General features: G+C 39.5%; 1 protein-coding gene across 3 annotated transcripts in view; it reads left to right on the top strand.

The window, feature by feature from the left end:
- The first annotated feature begins 390 nt into the window (after window positions 1-390).
- Ctnna2 (catenin alpha 2) overlaps window positions 391-19,529 on the top strand; it is a 1,113,581-nt gene continuing 1,094,442 nt past the window's right edge. For 2 of the 3 annotated variants that reach the window (XM_031382233.1, XM_031382232.1), the window contains exon 1: window positions 391-705. The gene's annotated coding sequence lies outside the window, so the exon portion shown is untranslated. The remainder of the gene's footprint in view (window positions 706-19,529) is intronic. The other variant, XM_031382231.1, reaches the window with a different exon arrangement.

Raw genomic sequence — 19,529 nt, 5'->3', positions numbered from 1 at the left:
TTCTCGGAAAATGCGTTCACTGAGGCTTGTTTAACAGCCACAGACATGATTTCTCTAACAGTTCCATCCTCTTGCAGGTTCTCTGGCATTCGGGGGGGCTACAGGTCCACCTGGGCTGCACCGGGCCCTGGCCTCCTGCTGCCACGTGTTATGGTCTTTCTGAGTGCGCAACCCCATCCTGCCCTCAGTCGCCCTAGCAGATCATTCAGGAGTCCAGCCCCTCCCCGCAGGGCCCGCATCAAGCTCCTGGTCCCCGCCCAGAGGGTAACGCCATTGCCATGGAGACGGCACCTGCGCCCTCTGTGGCTCCTTTCTCCAGTCCCTCCCCTCGGGCGCTCCAGGGCGGCGCGCCCGCGTGCTCATCCTTTAGCAGCCTGGGCGAGTCACGGGCACGAGCGAGCAAGCAAGCAAGTGAGCGGCCGCGCGTGCGCACTGGGCACCTCCCCTAGCGGCGATCCGGGCCGCTGCCGCTCGCTTGGGCAGGACGCGGGGCGGGCGGGGGGAGGGGGGAGCGGCTTTGCTGGCAGCCCTGAGTGAGGCGGAGACCCGGGCGGAGCGGGCGGCACCGCACCTCGACCAGAAGCAGCTGCAGCAGCTGCCCTAGTCCCCACCGCCGCCTCTCCAGCAGCTTCTGTCATTCCGCGCCAGCTGCTGCAGACAGAGGACGAGGAGGAGGAGGCGAGAAACTCCCACCGACCCACAGAGGTGAGTCCCGGGCAGAGCATCCTCCATCCTTGCCTGCCTCCCTCCCTTCCTGCTTCCCTCCCATCCTCTTCGTCCTCCCCTCCCTCCTGCTCTCCAGCCCTCCCGCCCTCATCTTTCCCAACATCCCTCTCTCCTCTCCGCTCCTTTCTCCTTTCCAGCCTTTCTTTCATCCCTTTCTTCTCTCACCCAGCCCCACTTCCTTCCCACCCTTTCTTTCTTCCCTGTCTTCCTTTTAGCCACTCACCCTTCGGCTCATCTTTGCATATCTTTTATCTATCTTCTCTTCATCTCCCCCCTCTTTCTTATCCTCAACCCCTTCCTGGAGGGTGGGATGGTGGGAGCATCCTTGCCTGGTACAACTGTCCGGATTCAGGGGCTTCTTGAAAATTGGTTTCCTGTACCAAAAGAGGCACGCTCGCGCAGAGGATGCCCTGCAGTTCTTTACATTGTCGGGATTAAGGGTCAAGTTGGACAGAGTACTGGGAACTGAAAAGAATAGAGTACAGGAACAATCTATGGATATGAGCTATAAAGGGTGGGGGTGGGGAGGTTGTCACTTAGATATGTTTCCAACCGTCCCCGACTCCCCTCTTCAACAGTTTCTTCCTCTTTTTTTTTTTTTTCCTCCTGGGGATTATACATTCCCAGTGTGTATCATACTAATTTAAAACCCAGCCTTTTCTGCTTTGATTGTCGTCTCCATGAGAAACCACAAGGAAAGAGAAGCCTGGAAGGGAACAAGAGAGAAAAGAGGGGAGGGGTGAGGAAGGTTGGCAACAGTGGAAGACTGAATCCCTTCCTCTAGGCCTTTCTGGATTGACGTTTTCAAACCACCCGCCTAATATTCAGCTTGGACTTGAACCTGTGTGTCCTTGGCTCCGTCACTACTTCACAGACAGAAACTCTCTCAACTTTAATAGCGGTGCATTACACACTGTGTTTTGCTTGGTATGCAGAACACCCGGAAAACTTGGTTTGAGGAAATAGAAAGATAATACTTTTTGTTCATCCCTGGCTAACTTCAAGACACGGAGAATGGCTAGCGAGCTATTGAAGAATGAGGCTGTACTCTGGTCTTGTAAACATATCATTTTGATAGTTTTAGCTGTATGATAGGATTCAGCACAGGCACCCTCAGTCCTGCTCAGCCGCCTTATAGAAATCCCTATATATGGGGGGAAAAATGTTCTGAGTGACTGTGCTTATTCCTAGAAGTATTTACACTAATGGGAACGTTGAATTAGCTCTGGGAGGATTGTTCCTAAGAATTTTAATTTTTCGGTAAGTTTTGCATCAGTTTCTTGCAGTGAATCTTATATTACACATTGCTATCTTCAGCGTCACTTCAGTACATTTCAGTCTTTATCAAGGATGGCATGGCAGTTTTTCTGTTCGCAAATGTTTCTAAAAAGCTTAACTTATGCATGGTGGCATAGCCATGCTGCTTCAGTATATCATGTCAGTAGGTCTGATTGTGTGCATAAAAATAAACTGAAAAACCAAAGACTTAATTTGCTCTATTGAGGTTCTTCTGAATGATAACCCCTTCCCCAGCCTTAACTTTAAAGTAGTTAATTTTCTTGTATAAGTCGCATGTGCAGAGGGACCAAAGCTGGATCCACTGAAGCTGCAGTCAATAACTATAGTATGGAGAAAGTCATGGATTTATTTCTCTTGTTAGAATTTTGATGACATTCCAGCAGTGTAATAGGCAGTTTTGCATTTATGTGACTGTAAAGTAGGAGTAGAGATGAAGAGAATTGCCTTCTTAAGTGACAGAGTGCCGACCTGCCTAAACGACTGATACTGACGGTCATGTGGATTAGTATTTGGAAAGTATATGATATCAGCAAATAGAGAAGCCTCTCCCCTTCACCTTCCCTGGAGGAATGCAGTTCCTTTCATGGCTTCTCAGGTTTATGATCCATGTGGCAGAAGCTTGGTTGGAGGATCAGTTACTAATGTCTCCAGGTAGAATTGTGGTCAACCATGTATGTGTTTGAATGGTTGTATTAGTTGATAGTGAATTCCATACAGGTGTGCTTTTGCTGTTGCTGTTTCTTTCCTTGCCCTAAGTTTCTGCTGTGGCAATCATATATAGTGATAATAAGTTTGTTTTATTCTAACTTACTTTCAAAGGCCACTCTGCCTGCCAACCTATTACACTGGCTTTGTGGAGTTTTGGGTGTGGGAGGAGCAGTTGCTCAGCAGCCTGCTTTTTCAATGTTGCAAATCTCCCTCTCAGAAGGATGAGGGCGTATTTCTGATAAGAATACAGTGCTCACTATGGAATGAAAGGCACATTTTATCTGACTCTTGTTTATAAATAAATATTCATCAATATTGTGAAAGGAGAGTGAAGTTATTAAAGAAATAGAAGATGAAATATTTTGTTTACGACGATATCTTAGGAGAGTAGATGAGTTAAATGAATAAAATATGAGCTAGAAAAGGAATTAATGCATAAAAAAGGCAATTCGATGTAGCTGGGGTGTTGCTCAGTGTTAGTTTTCCTGCCCAGCATGAGGGAGGCCCTTGGCTTGTTCCACAGCAACCCCAAAACAGAACACAAACAACAAAAGAGCAGCTTGACCCCTAACAAACAAACACATTTGCATACATGCACTGACTTCCATGAATTTTATTTCCAGAAGCATCTGTTTACAATTGCATGGGCCTTTAAGATACAAGTAAAGACCACATAGAATGTGCTATGGACCCTCACATGAAATAGTCTGCATATATTCTGTATATGTCCCTCCCTTTAAGCTCTTATCATACATGCAAGTTAATGCTGAGTAGTGTGAGCTGTCCAAAGAAGTGTTAAGAAGAAAAAGACACTACTGACTTTGGCCTCAGCTTGTAGGATAGGTGAAGATAAAAGGTATTTGCATGAGGTTCAGTTTCACAGCTGCAAAGAGCCAGAACTTGTAGAAAGATTCCAAACTGAGTTCAGCGTCTCTTGCTTAAGTATATCATGAGCTTTACCTGCTGTTTAAGAAACTTGCTTTATCAATGACACAAGATGATAATTCATGGAGTTTGCTTAGAGGTTAAATCTGTTTAGCACAAAACTTGAAGCAAAATATGTTTTTTGTTAGCATTTTTTTTAAATTAGGACAGGTTTTAAATCATTCCAATATATTATAAAGAATTATATACTGTGGCTATGGAAGAGAGACATGACAATGGTTCTAAAGGGTTGAGATCTCTGTGTGACCAGGAAAATGGTTTTATTTAAGAGAAGCATTTGGGCATATATGGAGATCCCAGAGAAGAATGTCAAGCAGTGTGGAGTTAGCAGAGATGGAGGAGAAAACCTGGTGTGATGGGAGGGAGGCACATCAACAAGACTATTAATTTTCTAGACTGTAGGTTAAATTGGTACACACTTTAAAAGGTATTAAACATATCAGCATAGTAAATATTCTACCACCTGGGACAAGTCAATTGATTGTACTTTGGGATCCACTTTCTCCCTGGAGATTCAGTTACCAACTATCTCGTTTTAATTTTATTTCTTTGTCTTATTATATCTAGTACTCCATGCTTCCATAAGGCACAGAACTCAAAGCCTTTGCCACAGGCAGATTCACAATATTCTTTTCATGTTTTTTCCTTAAACTATGAGACAGAGGAAACACTTGACTTTTGCTAGATAATAATGGTTAATACTGTTGTTATCATACCTCCCTTTCCTTACCCCCGGGTGTTCTAGGACTCAATCTCTGTGAAGATGTTCTATTTAACATAAGCAAAATAAAACTTCTTGAAGTAATTATATATATATATTTTTGAGCTTTATGTTTTATTCCTGACTTTACCTAATTACTAGTTTTTCTTTTTCACGGGAATGCAGAAAAAAATATATTACAAATGCCAATAGAGAGAGTGCTAAATTTTAGGTGTTTTATTTATATATTAATATGTAGTGACAGCAAGAAGAGTTATCTGGAACTTGTTCTGATCGGGTTAAATATCTGTACAAGATGGAGTGGCAGATAGATGTTTATAGAAAAACCATGGAGGGGTGTTAGTTGAAGTTCATAAACAGTCTTGTGACATTTTGCCATCTAACAGTGAAAAAGATGGAAATTGAATAATTAAATTCCTTCTTCTGAAAACAGGTTTCCAGGAAGTTCTCTCTCTCTGAAACAAAGTTCAAAGTGCCAGTGATTATGTGCTTATAGAGTTGGTCTATTCTGTTTTTAATGGGTGCACACAACTTCATTTCTTTCTCCCTAGTTGTAAAAAGTTTACTTAGTGGCAAACCATTAAAGTTATATTAGTCATAAGCAAGTGTATACTTCCAAAAATGAATAGTATTTAAACTGTAATGTTAAAAAGTTTATTATTATCATCACCATTATTATTTTACACCTTCACACATATAAGTCACACATATAAGTCATTACATCTCCTTACCATACCCCTCCCCACAAATATCTCTCAAATACGCTGGGTGTTTTGTTTTGACTCACTGAGATTAACTAGAACTGTGTATGGTCTAGAAGGGTCCACTAGACCTACTGGGATCAGCAGGTGAAGGGCAGGCAGCACTTCCATCTTGGACAGATTGTTGATGATGCAGGTCTTGGGGTTGTCCGGAACAGGTAACTACAGATGTGAGGTCATGATGATAATGGCTGTGTGTAATTTAAAGAATGACGTTTCACAGCCCTTTCTGTCTTCTGACTTTTATGCACTTCTTACTCTCGCTTCCAATGTTCAGAATCTTAGAGGAGTAAGCATGAGTGACTTGTTTAGGGATGTGGTGTTTTTATTTTTTACTTGGAATTCATTCTCTGTATTCTTGAAAGACTCCACAGTCTAAATAAAATATTTCAATTGTGTCATTTCTACTTGGTTTTGCATTAAAGCAACATACAACTTGGAAAAACAAGTATGTTGGGTGTTTTCAGTTTCCTACTATGATTTTTTGCCTTCAATATCAATTTGAACACAACCACAAATATGCATTTTACACCTCTTTGAAATGATTGCTTAGGGCATATTATAATAACAGACAGTGATAGTCTCATTTTATAACACAATATTTCTGGTCTTTACTTTGAAAAGTGATATTATTACTCATTTTGATTTGAAGGCTTAATCCATACATATAGCTCTTACAACATTACTCTCATGTGTATTAACAATAGAAACTTTCATGTGTGAAATGTAATTGTTTTCCCAGATAAAGATTGTTAACAAAGGGAAGATTGTGTACAGATGACACAAATGGACTAATTTTGTGTATTGATCTATAACTTTTCTTTCTTTATTTGCTTTTTGTGTTTTGAGACAGGGTTTCTCTGTATAGCCCTGGCTGCCCTGCAACTCAGTCTACAGACCAGGCTGGCCTTGACCTCAGAAATCTGCCTGCCTCTGCCTCCCAAATGCTGGGATTAAAGGTATGCGCCACCACTGCCTGGCTTGATCTATAAAATTTATAACTGATGGTAAGTTAAGGCCTCTTATATTTTTGCTGTCATAATAATAGAACCCATGTTTTGTTTTAATACACACACATATATTATTTATCTTTCATGTATCTGAATATGTTTTGTTTTAAGATGTTTATATGTTTATGCTTTGTGTGTTTGTGTGTGTTTGTTTGTGTGTGTGTGTGTGTATGTGTGTGTGTGTGTATGTGGTCACACATACCATGGCTCACAAATAGAGGTCAAAGCACAATCTTGGTTGTCAGTCCTCCACTTTGAGATAGGATTAACCATTTTGATTCTCCTTTCTGAAACCCCTGTGTCACTGTAAAAATTATGGGATTACAGATACATGTTACAATACTTTACTGGGGCATGGGGTTCAACAGAAGTGTTCATACTTGTGTAGCAAAGCATATAATTTATCTTCTTGGGTATACATATATAGTTTAACAAATAGTTTTTAGAACTAAAACATAGCCATGAAATGAATGTAAATCACACATGGCATATGTGTGGCTGTCAAAGTTTGATGGAGTCCTTTCTCTCCATCATGTGATTCCCAGGGTTTGAACTCAAAAAACCTTTTCAAATATATTTCTTTCCCTCCATGGAAATCCTGCCTTCACTAGTTTTCGCAGAAAACTTATGGTTCCACTCCCATGAGTGTGTGTGTGTGTGTGTGTGTGTGTGTGTGCTCGCACAGAGATAAGAAGTTGATGTTAGATGTTTTCTTAGATTCTGCTTGACTTCATTTATGGAAAGAGTCTCTTGCAGAGCTGAAAACTCACCAATTTGGGATAATCTAGCTAGCCACCTTTCCCAGGAAAGTTCCGTGTTGCTTACTGTAGATTGCTGAGTTTACAGGTCGTTACCACACCTGCCCAGCATTTAAGTGAATGTTGTGGACAAAGACTGGGGTTCTCAGATTTGTGCAACTGCTGCTTTAGCCACGGAGCCATATCTCCAGGCCAGGTGTTTCTTTTTCTCATTCAAATGATGAAAATTTAAAAGCCTCAGAGTAGAGCACAGTGATTAAGAATATTGTTGCTCTTGCAGAGGATCTGACTCCCTGTAACTCCAGCTCCAGGGGAATCTGAAGTCTGTCTTCCACAGGTACCTGAACTCATCTGCACACTCTGACACATAACACATGCATATTCACATAACTGAAAATAAAATCACACCTGAAAAAAACACTTGGATGTCACAACATTAATCATGATGTTTCTAGATGAAAATTGCCAACATCAAGTTTAGGAGAGAATATGAAGCAAGTGAATACAGCACTTACACATGACTGGTAACTATGTAATACTTTGGAAAACAGTTTGACACTTCTCCTAATTTTAAAAGTGCTTTCAACCCATGACTGAGAAAAAAAAAACTTTTATATTAAAAACTTGCGATAGCTTTATTCATTGTATCTTTAAAATTAAAACAACTGGAAATCCTGTCAAATTTCCATCGAAGGTTATTTCTATCAAAAAGTTAGCAAAGCTGCTGCTGCTGCTGGTGGTGGCGTCTGTATGAGGTCATCAATACACTTTGAATAGCAGTTATGTATGATATACCCACGAGGGGAAAGAAATGCATTTGAAAGGGCCTGTGAAAGTGGCAGAGAGTGGTGGGATGGGTCTTGGGTATAAAACTGTGTTCAGCTCTCACTTTTTGGCCTGCTCTCTGGCCTCACTGTCAGCCTCATGCGCTGCCAGTAATAGGACAGCTGCTCTAGTTTCTAACAGACTGTAGGAGTAGCCTCTAAATGAGGGAACTTTTGCCAGAAGCCATCCTGCAGCATGCTCTCTTATCTGACTGCTCAGCGCTGGGCAAAGCCAAGGGAAGGGTGGATGAGCAGAAGACCTTGCATGGCTAGTAAGCCCTGCTGTTTGTTTAAAGTGCATTCACTGGCTGCGGCTGCAGTGGCACTCTTGGGCTTTTGAAAGGAGCCTGAAACAAAAGGCCCTGTGTGTTTTGGGACAGCTTATTATTTGGGCATGTGGGTAAAAACAGGTATCAGAAGGTACTCTGGGACAGGAGGAAGAAATTCACATCCTAGCCCATAGCCTGAGCTAGAAGGGGAGGAAAAGGAATTTAGACTCAAGGCAACAATTGAAAAGTGGGCAAGCACACAAATATTGTCAAGTAGTGTTAAGCAAGCAGGACCCATGGGGTTGGGACAGGAGGTGAATGTGAGTGTTGGCAATAGTCTGGGTTCCAGGCAAGCAAGCTTGATTGCAGTTTGCCCATCTGTGAAATCAGGACCTCAGGCAAGAAGGTTTACATGTTTTGCTTGCTCAGGGTGAAGCCAAAACAGTAATTATTCTAGCACGGTTTTCTAAGGTCTTTTTCATGGATAGAAACGGTAGCTTTTTTTTCCTAACTTTTTTTTCTATTACAGTCCCTTCACAATTACTTGTTGATTGAATTAAGTCTCTGAGACCATTCCATCTTTGAACAAATCCTACAGGTTCAGTTCAAATAAAGCAGTCATTTGTCAAATGCTTTAATATAAGGTAGAAAAACAGAGTGTGTGTGTGTGTGTGTGTTTAGAGCATCAGCTCAGAAGCCATACAAGAATAAGACATGGAATTTGATCTCACAAATTAACAGCCTACACACAAATATGAAATACTCACCTGAAAAGCTTAATGCTACACAGTAGAGGGTGTGGAATTCGCTTCTAACTCTGCAGGAAAATGGCTCAGAAATCTAGTCTTTCACTGAAGTAAAACCCCAGCTATTACAGTAAGATTATAGAAATGAAGGTGATCTTACATTAACTTTTCCTTCAATCCAGCCTTGGTCTGAGGACTGGGGCAGAGCTGTTCCTGCAGGATGGTGGGATCAATGCTTAGCAGTGGGAGAGACAGGAAAACAACATCTGAGAGACAAAAGGCTAAGGCTCTGATTGATATCTGCTGAGAAAACAGCTGCTAAGGGAGACCCAGGGCAGAGACAGGCTGGGAATGCAGAAATGTTGACACATTGTGTACATGGAGGTATCTCAAGAATGAAACAAGGGATACTTTGTTTCAAAAGAACACTGTTTGTCTTTGATACTGACACAGTAACACTACCTACTGTCCAGAAAGTGACAAGGAAAACTCCAGTAGAAAACTCAAGACCAAAAAAAAAAATGTAGTCCAACTAACTGCCCAGTGAATATTTGGAAAATTTCTAGACACCGCCCACCCACCATGAGTATATTCCAGTTTATTTTGTAGTGATATCTTTCAGCACTGCTTTGATTGTACCATTTTGTATCTTATTTTGAAACTAAATGCATTTAAGCATTATCTGGCATAATAAGATTTCTACATATTTTGGGGGATAACATCACATCTATTGAAAATTATATTTATAGTTTTTGAGTATATACAGATATAAAATGCCTGGTATGCTTTGCCTTCTAGTGGGATCTATGTCATGGGTAACAAATTGAGTTTAGATAGCCAATTTCTATGCTGAACGTGCTTATTAATAGGTATGTAAACAGGTGAGCACATAGAAGGACACAGACACAAACACACACACACACACACACACACACACGCACACACGTACACACGTATGCACGTACGCACGTACATATGCACATGCCCATGAAGAGGCTCATTCACTTTCAGATGCACAAACACTTAATTAATTTAGGTGATACTCTTTACCTATGTGCCACATTATACATCTAGAAGATCAGAACTCAGGTCCCAGCACCCTCATCAGGTACCTTACAAAGACCTATCACTCCACTTCCAAGGGATCTGATAACCTTTTTTAGTCTCCCAGTACACTGCATTGGTGTTCATACATACGTTCAACACACATATAAAATAAATAAATATTTTTAAAGAGGAAGATCTCACTCTACTGCTACCTGATTATCTCAGCCATCATGTCTCACTGTTATGATTTGTTGTTCAGTGTGGGCCTCCTTGGCTTCTTGAGTCTTTGTGCTCCCATAGACAGTTTGTTCTGCTGATTTACTATTTTAGGCAAGGCTGTAAGACACATCTTTACACAGTTTTGCTTTCCACATGGACCAGCGCCTTTTGTTGTAATGCTGCTAACTACAACTGCTAGTTCAGGCAGTGTGTGCACTTTCTACTTTGATAGGTAATGCCAGGTTTCTCTTAAAACAGTACATAAATTCTGTTCCACCTGTGAGCATGAAGATGCCTGGTTCCACACCTCTCTTTGCAAATGCAAGGTAATTGTGCAGATATAAAACTTTTCTAATAAGAACATGGAAAGGGGTAGATGTCTTTTAGATGATATTTTTGTTCAGAAGAGTCTTGGTATTTCTGTGTAATGGTCTGATGGTTGTTTCTGCTGAACGTAGTATCTATGTTTTTAGGTTGAGCTGTTTCCATGCTTTCACTTTGTACATCTTGTTTATGTTCTCTGGTTAAAGAGAGTTTTGTTATCATTCCAGAAGTCATGAGAGAATGTCGTAGTCCCTGTAGTATAGAGTGTGTGGTGGAATCCGAATCATTTTCTTTCTCTAATATTTACTTTTATTAAGTCCCTTTAAAAAGTCAACTATGGTGGCCCAACAGTTATTAAATTTCACAATGAGCATTTTTTTTTTGGCATTTTAACTTGCATTCTATTTTGAAGGTAATCTGAGGGAGAAGTGATGGCACCTTTTTGTTAGGGTCAGTTAGTTCCTGTATCTTTCAGGATCTTGAAAGACGTTCTTCAGAGAAGGAGCTCTTCTCGTTTTGTCCTATTTGTTACCATCCGGGTCTAGATGGCTCAGCTTTTATGGGGAGGAATGGAAGTTTTCCTTAATAGTTTCTACTAATTCTTCACTGGTCAAGAGAACAGGTCTCTTGTTTTTTAGACATAGTTTGGTTCTGAGTCACCTTGCTGAAATACTTTTGTGTTTCAAAAAAAAAATTGTCTTTCTCACATTTTTTTGGTTAGCAGTTGTGTGATCATTCTATATATTAAGGTAAGAAGCTAAATATGGATAGAACAGTCAGTGGTAGAGAACACTGGCCCAGTGTACAAAAGGCTGTAGGCTCAACGCTAGTAAAATTAAGAATACTTATGATAGTAGTACAAGAATGTATAATAGTGCATGGATCAAATACAAATTTGAAAATGAAAAGTAAACACTAATTTCCATATAGTTTGTGCTAATATTAACTTAAAGTTAATAATGTAAAGTATTTTTTCTAACATGGATCAGAAATTAATTGTAAATTAGGTATCCTTATATCTTAAATACTTGGTTTAAACAGCAACTTAACAAATGATTCTTAGAAATCTGTTGGGAACACAGTATCTCACAACATTAATACGCATATCTTTCTGTTTATGAACTCCTTTTTGGATGAGGTATATTGTATAAATAAAATCCATATTTTCTCTTGTACATATTGACTTGATAGTTTTCTGGGCCTGTCTGCATATTTTATGGAGATTGTTTTGTATGTAGCTCTCAGGAGTCTGAAAGTACCTGTCTAAATTGCTAGCCAGTTGACTGGACAATGATCTGCTTGATTTTGAAAATGTTCACTATATTACATATATACACAACTGCATTCTTTGGATACCTGGTGTCTTTCTTAGCCACTTGTGTTATAAGGGTGCTGTGACAGACAGTGCTTCAGTTGCATCTAGTGATGGTTTTAAAGAGTGTGGACGTAGTAACGTAGCCAGCTGACCCACAGGAGGCATTTGTTGCCTCAGGTTCTTGGCCAGAATTTACCTTTATTTATTGTCTAAATATCATAGTTTTCAAGCTTGGGAAGAAAGGTTCACCTTATTATTATTCTTATAATCTTCTGTCATGAAATTTCTTGAAGAGTTTTAAATTATATGTGTATGGAGGTATTATGTGTATGTGATTCAGATACTTATAGAGGCAAGAAGAGGGTTTTGGTTTCTTCTGGAACTAGAGAGCTATAGTCACAGACAGTTGAAAACCATCTGACATGACTGGGAACCAAGTGTGGGTCCGCTGCAAGCAAGAGGTTTTTTTTTTTTTTTTTTTTTTTTTTTTTGAGACAGGGTTTCTCTGTGTAGCCCTGGCTATCCTCACTCTGTAGACCAGGCTGGCCTCAAACTCAGAAATCTGCTTGTCTCTGCCTCCCAAGTGCTGGGATTAAAGGCATGCACCACCACTGCCCAGCCTGCAATAAGTATTCTTAACCGCCAAGTCATCTCTCCAGCCCTAAAATATCAAATAAAAGTCAATAAAAAACTTTTACTGGTTATGCAGATTGAGAAGGTGGACTCATTCCCTTTAAAGTGTAATTATCTGAGTTAGAGTTTATGTATACATATTGCTAATGTTTATTATTTCCTTTCTTCCTTTTTCCTTCCTCCCTCTTTTGTGGTATAGATCAAACTTGGGGCCGTAACAGTGAACTATATTTCCAGTATATATTCATGCTGGTGTGTTTCGCTAAAGTCATCTGAGTGGAGAGATTGAGGGAATGCCTTTATAAGATTGGGCTTTAGGACAAGATATAGGGAATTTTCTTAATCAGTTACTGATGTGGGAGGGCCTAGCCTATAGTGGTGTCATGTCTGGAATGGTGGTCCTGGGTTCTATAATAAAGCAGGTTGAGCAAATCATGGGATCAAGCCAGTAAAACTGCATGCCTCGATTTTTTTTGAGTTCTTACCTTTAATTCTTTTTCATGATGGACTGGTATATGAAAGTGTGAACAAAAGATACCCTTTTCTTACTTTTGGTCACAGTGTTTCACTGCAATAATAGAATCTATACTAAGATGGTATTTATCCTAACTGAAGCCATCCCTGTTAAGACCCTATGAGTCACACAGTGTAGTTAGATCTCAGTTTTTGGTTTAAAAAACAAACATTTTTTTCTTTGTTGAATAACGAATGTGAATGTGAAATTAGTGGCAAGTGTCAAGGCACAGTTTATGAAACAACAAAATATCTTTATGGATGATGGATCACTAGTTTTGAAAGTGTTATCTTTAATAGTTCTATTTTTCTGTAAATAATTATACCAATAAGCATGAATTCAGATAACACTAACATTATAATTATGAGTAAGTCTTCCAGCCCGTAGATAATTTCTGTTTTAGATTGTTTGAATAATTTGAGACAGAGCGATTTATCTGATGGAACTTTCATGATGTCTGGATGGCTTTTTACAGACAGATTTTTGTGCTGTTGCTGTGATGAATAAGTGACCCCTTAAATCCAGGTCTGTCACCATTTACTGTAGCTCTTGATAGGTTGTGAATTATTTTCAGTTAAAGTAAGTTAGCTTGTGAAATAAATGTTCCTTTTTGAATGTCTTTAAAGTGCTTGATATCAAAATCAAAAATACGGGCAGTGGTGGCGCACGCCTTTAATCCCAGCATTTGGGAGGCAGAGCCAGGAAGATTTCTGAGTTCAAGGCCAGCCTGGTCTACAGAGTGAGTTCCAGGACAGCAAGGGCTACACAGGAAACCCTGTCTCTAAAAACCAAAAAAAAAAAAAAAAAAAAAGTCATAAATATATGTCATTATTAAGCACTTTATTGGGTAGAAGGCCACCAGAGTGGTACAAAGCTGCTTCCTGTAACTGATTGTTTCCTGGAAAAGTAAAATATTGAATAATATCCAGCTGTAGTAATCATTTCATATCGCAAACCACAAAACATTTTTGAAAGAAATTAACAAAAAGCTAAATAAAGATAAATACATCACTATCACTATACACAGGTGAAAAAAAACACGACTAAAAAGACGAATGGATCCATAGAGTCAACACTATTGCGTTCTAATTACTAGCTTTAAGAAAAGAAAGAGTTTGTTAAGTTCTCCCTAAAATTTATTTGTCAAACATAGCCAAAGCAATTCTTAAAAAAAGAGCAAAACTGCAAGATGCACACATAGCAGTTTCCAAGCTCATTGCAGAGCTGTAGTGATTGAGACTGGATGGCTGTGGAGTAAGAATAGACAGAGAGATCTCAGAGAAAAAGGACACACTCAAGAACGAACCCATAGATTTGAAGTCAGTTGATTTTTTTCAACATGTGTGACAAGGTAATTCAATGGGCAAAAGAATAGTCGTGGAGGGGTTACCGGCTAACATGACTCAACAGGTAAAGGTTCTTGCAGTTCTGATGATTGGAGCTCAACCTTCAAACCCATGTGGCACACATTCACATCACACATCATTATGTGAATACAGAGAATGAAAAAGAAAAGTGTCTGGAATAAATGGGGCAATGAATGTCCATATGCAAAGAATGAATTTGGACCATTACTTCATTTCACTTACAAAATTAGCTGAAAATACATCTTATTTCTAAATGTGAAAGCCTAATTTAAAACAACCTCAAAGAGGGCTGGAGACATGGCTCAGTGGTTAAGAGCACTGACTGCTCTTCTGGAGGTCCTGAGTTCAAATCCCAGCAACTGCATGGTGGCTCACAGCCACCTGTAATTAGATCGGATTTCTTGTGTGTCTGAAGATAGCTACAGTATACTTACATATAATAAATAAATCTTGAAAAAGAAACAGTTCAGAGAAAACATAGATGTCAATCTTATGGATCTTGAGTTAGGCAGTGCATTCTTAGCTGTAACACTCAAGTTATGTGTGCTGGCTGGTTTTGTGTGTCAACTTGAAGCAAGCTGGAATTATCACAGAGGAAAGAGCTTCAGATGAAGAAATGCATCCATGAGATCCGGCTGTAACACATTGTCTCAATTAGTGATCAAGGGGGGAGGGCCCCCTGTGGGTGCTACCATATCTGGACTAGTAATCTTGGGTTCTATAAGAAAGCAAGCTAAGTAAGCCAGTAAGTAACATCCCTCCATGGCCTTTGCATCAGCATCTGCTCTCTGACCTGCTTGAGTTCCAGTTCTGATTGGTGATTAATAGCAATGTGGAAAATGTAAGCTGAATAAACCCTTTCCTCCACAACTTGCTTCTTTGTTATGATGTTTGTGTAGGAATAGAAACCCTGACTAAGACACTATGTATATAAAATAATGTAATATAGTGCTTAAGTTGAACTTCATAAAAGGTTGAAACCTTTAGTGTGTCAGGGCCACCATCAAAAAAGCTGAAAGACACCCTATAAACAGAATGAAAGCCGTGCAAATAGGAGCAGTTCTTTCAATATATACTTGAATTAAATAAAATACCTGAATTAAAAATAAGAACATGATTGTAATATAGATTGCAATGTCTTCAACAGAGGACACATCGCACTCTAACATAAGGAGATGGAAGCATCATTAGTTCTTGGGTGACCACATGTCAAAAGCTGAATGAAATACCTGTTTGCAGCCACTAGACAACCTCAAAGCAAAGATCATGAGAAACAGATGCTAGATAAGTTGTAAAGGAACTGAAGTCAAATGTGACATGGTGCAGCTATGTTGGAAAACATCTTTGCAGTTTTCCCCAAATTTAAATTTAATTTATGACCTAAGATTTCTGCTCTTTAGTATGCCATTAAAAGAAGTAAAGATGAATGTCCATAGGAACCATGTACTTTTATATTATAGCAATATCATTCATCATAGCAGATAAGTGGAAAGAGTAAAAGAGCAGAATATGATCCATATGTTCAATGAGAAAGCTTTAGCCATAAATATGAATATTCACTGATAGGTTAAAAAAGCTGAAAGTATTATGCTAAATAAAAAACGGAGACATAAAACATTGCACTTGTATATTTTTATTTGTATAAAACATACAGAATTATTAAATCTATGTAGACAGTGTGTAGAAAAACAAACGTCAAGAGTTGGGGGAAGGGAAGTGTTGGGACTGCTGCCAGAAAAGGTGATTTTTCTATATATGGTGTTGGAATCAGTGATGTTTGTACATACACCCTTGAATTATACAATTACAATCTGTGACTATTATGACAAGTAATTTATTTCTCAAAAAGGAAAGCAAATGAATAAAATGATTATTTTTAGTTTTATTTAAAAAATACAAAGTCTTGTTATACTTTTAAACATTAATTTTTTCCAAAGGGTTTAAATTGGTCATATATGATGTCTAATTGCAACATTATTTCTTCTGTTTCTCTCACTAACCTGTTATATATATTTATAATAAAATTTTATATATTTATTATACAAATCTATATTATATAATTGGTCTATATTTATATCACTCATATTTATAACATTATATTCTATTTTCCCTTCTTCAGAAAATCACGCCCTCACCTTGTCCCTTACTAGCTACTTAAGCTCTGTAAAAATTCTAAATGAAATCCATATATCTAGAGCATAAAAGCTATCACCCACAGATAAGAAAAACACGAGGGCTTTTCTTCTTGGTCTGATTTATCTTACTCAAGGTGATTGTAGCTCCCCATTCATTTACTGGCAAATTTCATGATTCCATTCATCTTAACATTTGAATAAGAATCCACCGTTTTGGGTGAGCTTAAGTTTAATACATAATGTAGAACATAACTAATCCTTTGTTCATTATAATCCTGAAAGAAAATATTTCACTGTAAAAATAATATTTAATAATTCCATTCACATTTACCCATAATGTCACTAAGGAGGTACCTTATTGCCTTTCTTGAGAAAGGTACCCATTTTGGGTTACCAGCACTATTTTGACTCTTAGCAGGAAGTGATGACCCATAAATAGTGAAAATCAAAAACATGACTAGTGGCGTAGGCAGAGTTAGTTATTGTCAGCAACAACAGAGGGCTTGAAGTCATAAATAATTAGTCAATGGCTGGAAAATGCATATGTGAGTGAGAATTTGAAGACTATGTAAGAGTTTCCAACTAGGATAAACTAGAGAAATACATTGTAGGATGAGGAGAAAGAAGTAAAGTAACTATACATTTGAGAACCAGGAAAATGATTCAATTGCACGAGGTTTGAGGGGCCCTGGTAAGAAGACAGAAGGAACATAGAAAACCAGCTGTGATTGAATAAATGATGGAGGGCTTCAGGACCAGGGAGGTGCAAGACATAAAACAAAACAAAGTCAAGGACAGCTGAATTCTTTCACATGTCCTCCTGTTCCAAAGAGACTGGGGAAGAATTTGGTGTGTGTTTTGGATGATGTTGAATTTGAATAGCCCAAGTAATTCTTCAATTAGTGTTTGTGAATAGGATCTGGCTTTCTCTGTCTCTGGCATTCAAAGTTGAAAGCTTGGATCAAAGACGGAGGTGATAATTTGAATCATGGAAATAGATGCAGGGCCCAGAATGTGGCATGAAGCTTGGTGAGAAGCATGGCTCTGCTTCTCAGCAATGCCCACTGTAACATTATGAGAAAAAAAAGGAAGGTATGAAATGAATGAATCCTCTATGGATATTTGTCCTTGAAGTTCAGGGAGTCAGCAATGAAAACAAAAACACTATCAATGTAGAGATGCTTTTTGTTAAGTTCTTCCCTTGGGTTTTTACACAGAATAAGCTAACACAAGGAAACCCAGAGAGTAAGAGCAAACGCAGTGTAGGATGCCGACCAGCAGCTTCCTACTAGCGTGGGTTTCCACGAACCGGGAATGTGAGGGACCTGCAGTATGGGGGAAGCAGAGAAAAGGAGGCACACACCAAGAGACGTTCCTCATCAAGGTGCACTTTACTTAAGGACGGGAGAGGATTTATACTCAAAGGCATCACAGGTAAGCAATTGGCATTTAGGTGATAATAAGACATCAAAGCTCAGTATGGATACAAAGGAATCCAGGAAGGGGAAGAAAGATCAAAGAATCACGGCTTCGAAAGAAACAGGTATCTGGTTCTTGAGTCAATTTGCATGGGCTCCAACCCCCCAGCGCGCAGAGACTAGCTGTCAACTTGTAGTTTCGGTTTGAGAGTCTCCGAGAGCACAGCAGGGCTTCCCACAACGCAGAATCTGGTTTTTGCTTCTATCTTTGAGGTCTCTTCTGACATCAAATAGAGAATGAAAGATAGAAATGCCAGAGCTGATGCTGTAGGTAGAAGCTGGGAGACTGCAGAGTTAGGGTTGCAGAAGTCATGGCTTGTGGACCTGGGAGCAGCTGTCAGAAGTGGGCACAGCAGCACTCAAAAATTGGACCCACAATCAATTTCCAGTCTCCTTAGAAGGATTTTTTTTTCTGTTAGGAGGAGTTGGGCTTGCTGTCTCTTCCTCCTGGTTTCTGATCCATGACTGGGCAACATTTTCTTTCTAGGCATAATCTCTATCTTACTACATATATTGATTATTGGTATGGAGAACAATTTAAAAAATGGAGCCTTCTAAGCTAACCTGTAGCTCTTATGGGGTTGATATTCTGAGAAAAATATATTGGCTGAAAAAGAAAACCAAAGCCTTATCCCTTGTGAAAACCTTTTCTCCTATCTCCCAAGAAAACAGAAGTACTTTACTAGTACTGTCCACAAGAATATCAGGGATAATTTTATCAATGAAAAGGAAATGTGAGAGATATGATTAAGAGAGTGCTTGATGTTCTTGTAGAGGACTTGGTTTGGTTCCAGTGTTCAAATAGGTCAATTTACAATCCCTTTGTCTCCAGCTCCAAAAGGCTGGGTGTCCTCTCCTGGCCTCCAAAGGCACTTGCACTTACAACACACACAGGCATACACAACAAGTGAAAGATGGGGGAAGGAGGAGAGGGGAGGTAGGGAGAGAGAGAAACCCACGTGCACACATAAATTCAAACAAATCTTTTCAAAAGAGGAAACCTCTGTCCCAGTTAAACTGGCCCTGATGTCCACTGACCTTGTGAGTCAAGGGAATGTGAGTGTTGTTGTACAGGCAATTCCATAGTCTGCTCTCAGGATATACCAGCAGCTTATGTCATCACCTGCAGCTGCTAGGTGCACCAGGTGTGCTAGGGGCTGTGCATTAAAGAGCCCCTAGTCACCCTAGATCTCTGTGCTCTCTGCCTTTTCTCCTCATCCTCTCTCTGTATCCCACTGTCTCTGTCTCTTTCTATCCTCTATTTCTTTGTCTCTGTCTCTTTGTCTAGCTCTGTCTCTCTATGTCTGTGTGTCTCTATCTCTGTCTCTCCCTTTCTTTTCCTGTCTCCCTCTATCTCTCCCTTATATCCTCATTCTGGTATGGCTTACTGCTCTCCCCTTTCCCAGTAAATCTCACACTAGATCTGTTTCCTGGTGTAATTTCTCAGGGATACACCTTGGAATGGGCTGCCAAACGTTTCTCACATTTGCTTGCATTTTTTTTTTTTAGTTATTTTCTTTATTTACATGTAAATTTCTCCTTTCCCAGTTTCCCCTCTAAAAAACAAACAAACAAACAAACACAACAAGAACAAACCCCTGTTGCCTCTCCCCTCCCCATGCCTGCCACCCCACCCTCTCATACTTATTGGCCCTGGCATTTCCCTACACTGGGGCACAGAACCTTCACAGGGCCGAGGTCCTATCCTCCTATTGATGATCGAATTTGCA

This window comes from Mastomys coucha, unplaced genomic scaffold (assembly GCF_008632895.1).
Source record: "Mastomys coucha isolate ucsf_1 unplaced genomic scaffold, UCSF_Mcou_1 pScaffold20, whole genome shotgun sequence".
Taxonomy (NCBI): Eukaryota; Metazoa; Chordata; class Mammalia; order Rodentia; family Muridae; genus Mastomys; species Mastomys coucha.
This window is presented reverse-complemented; position numbering and strand designations above follow the sequence as displayed.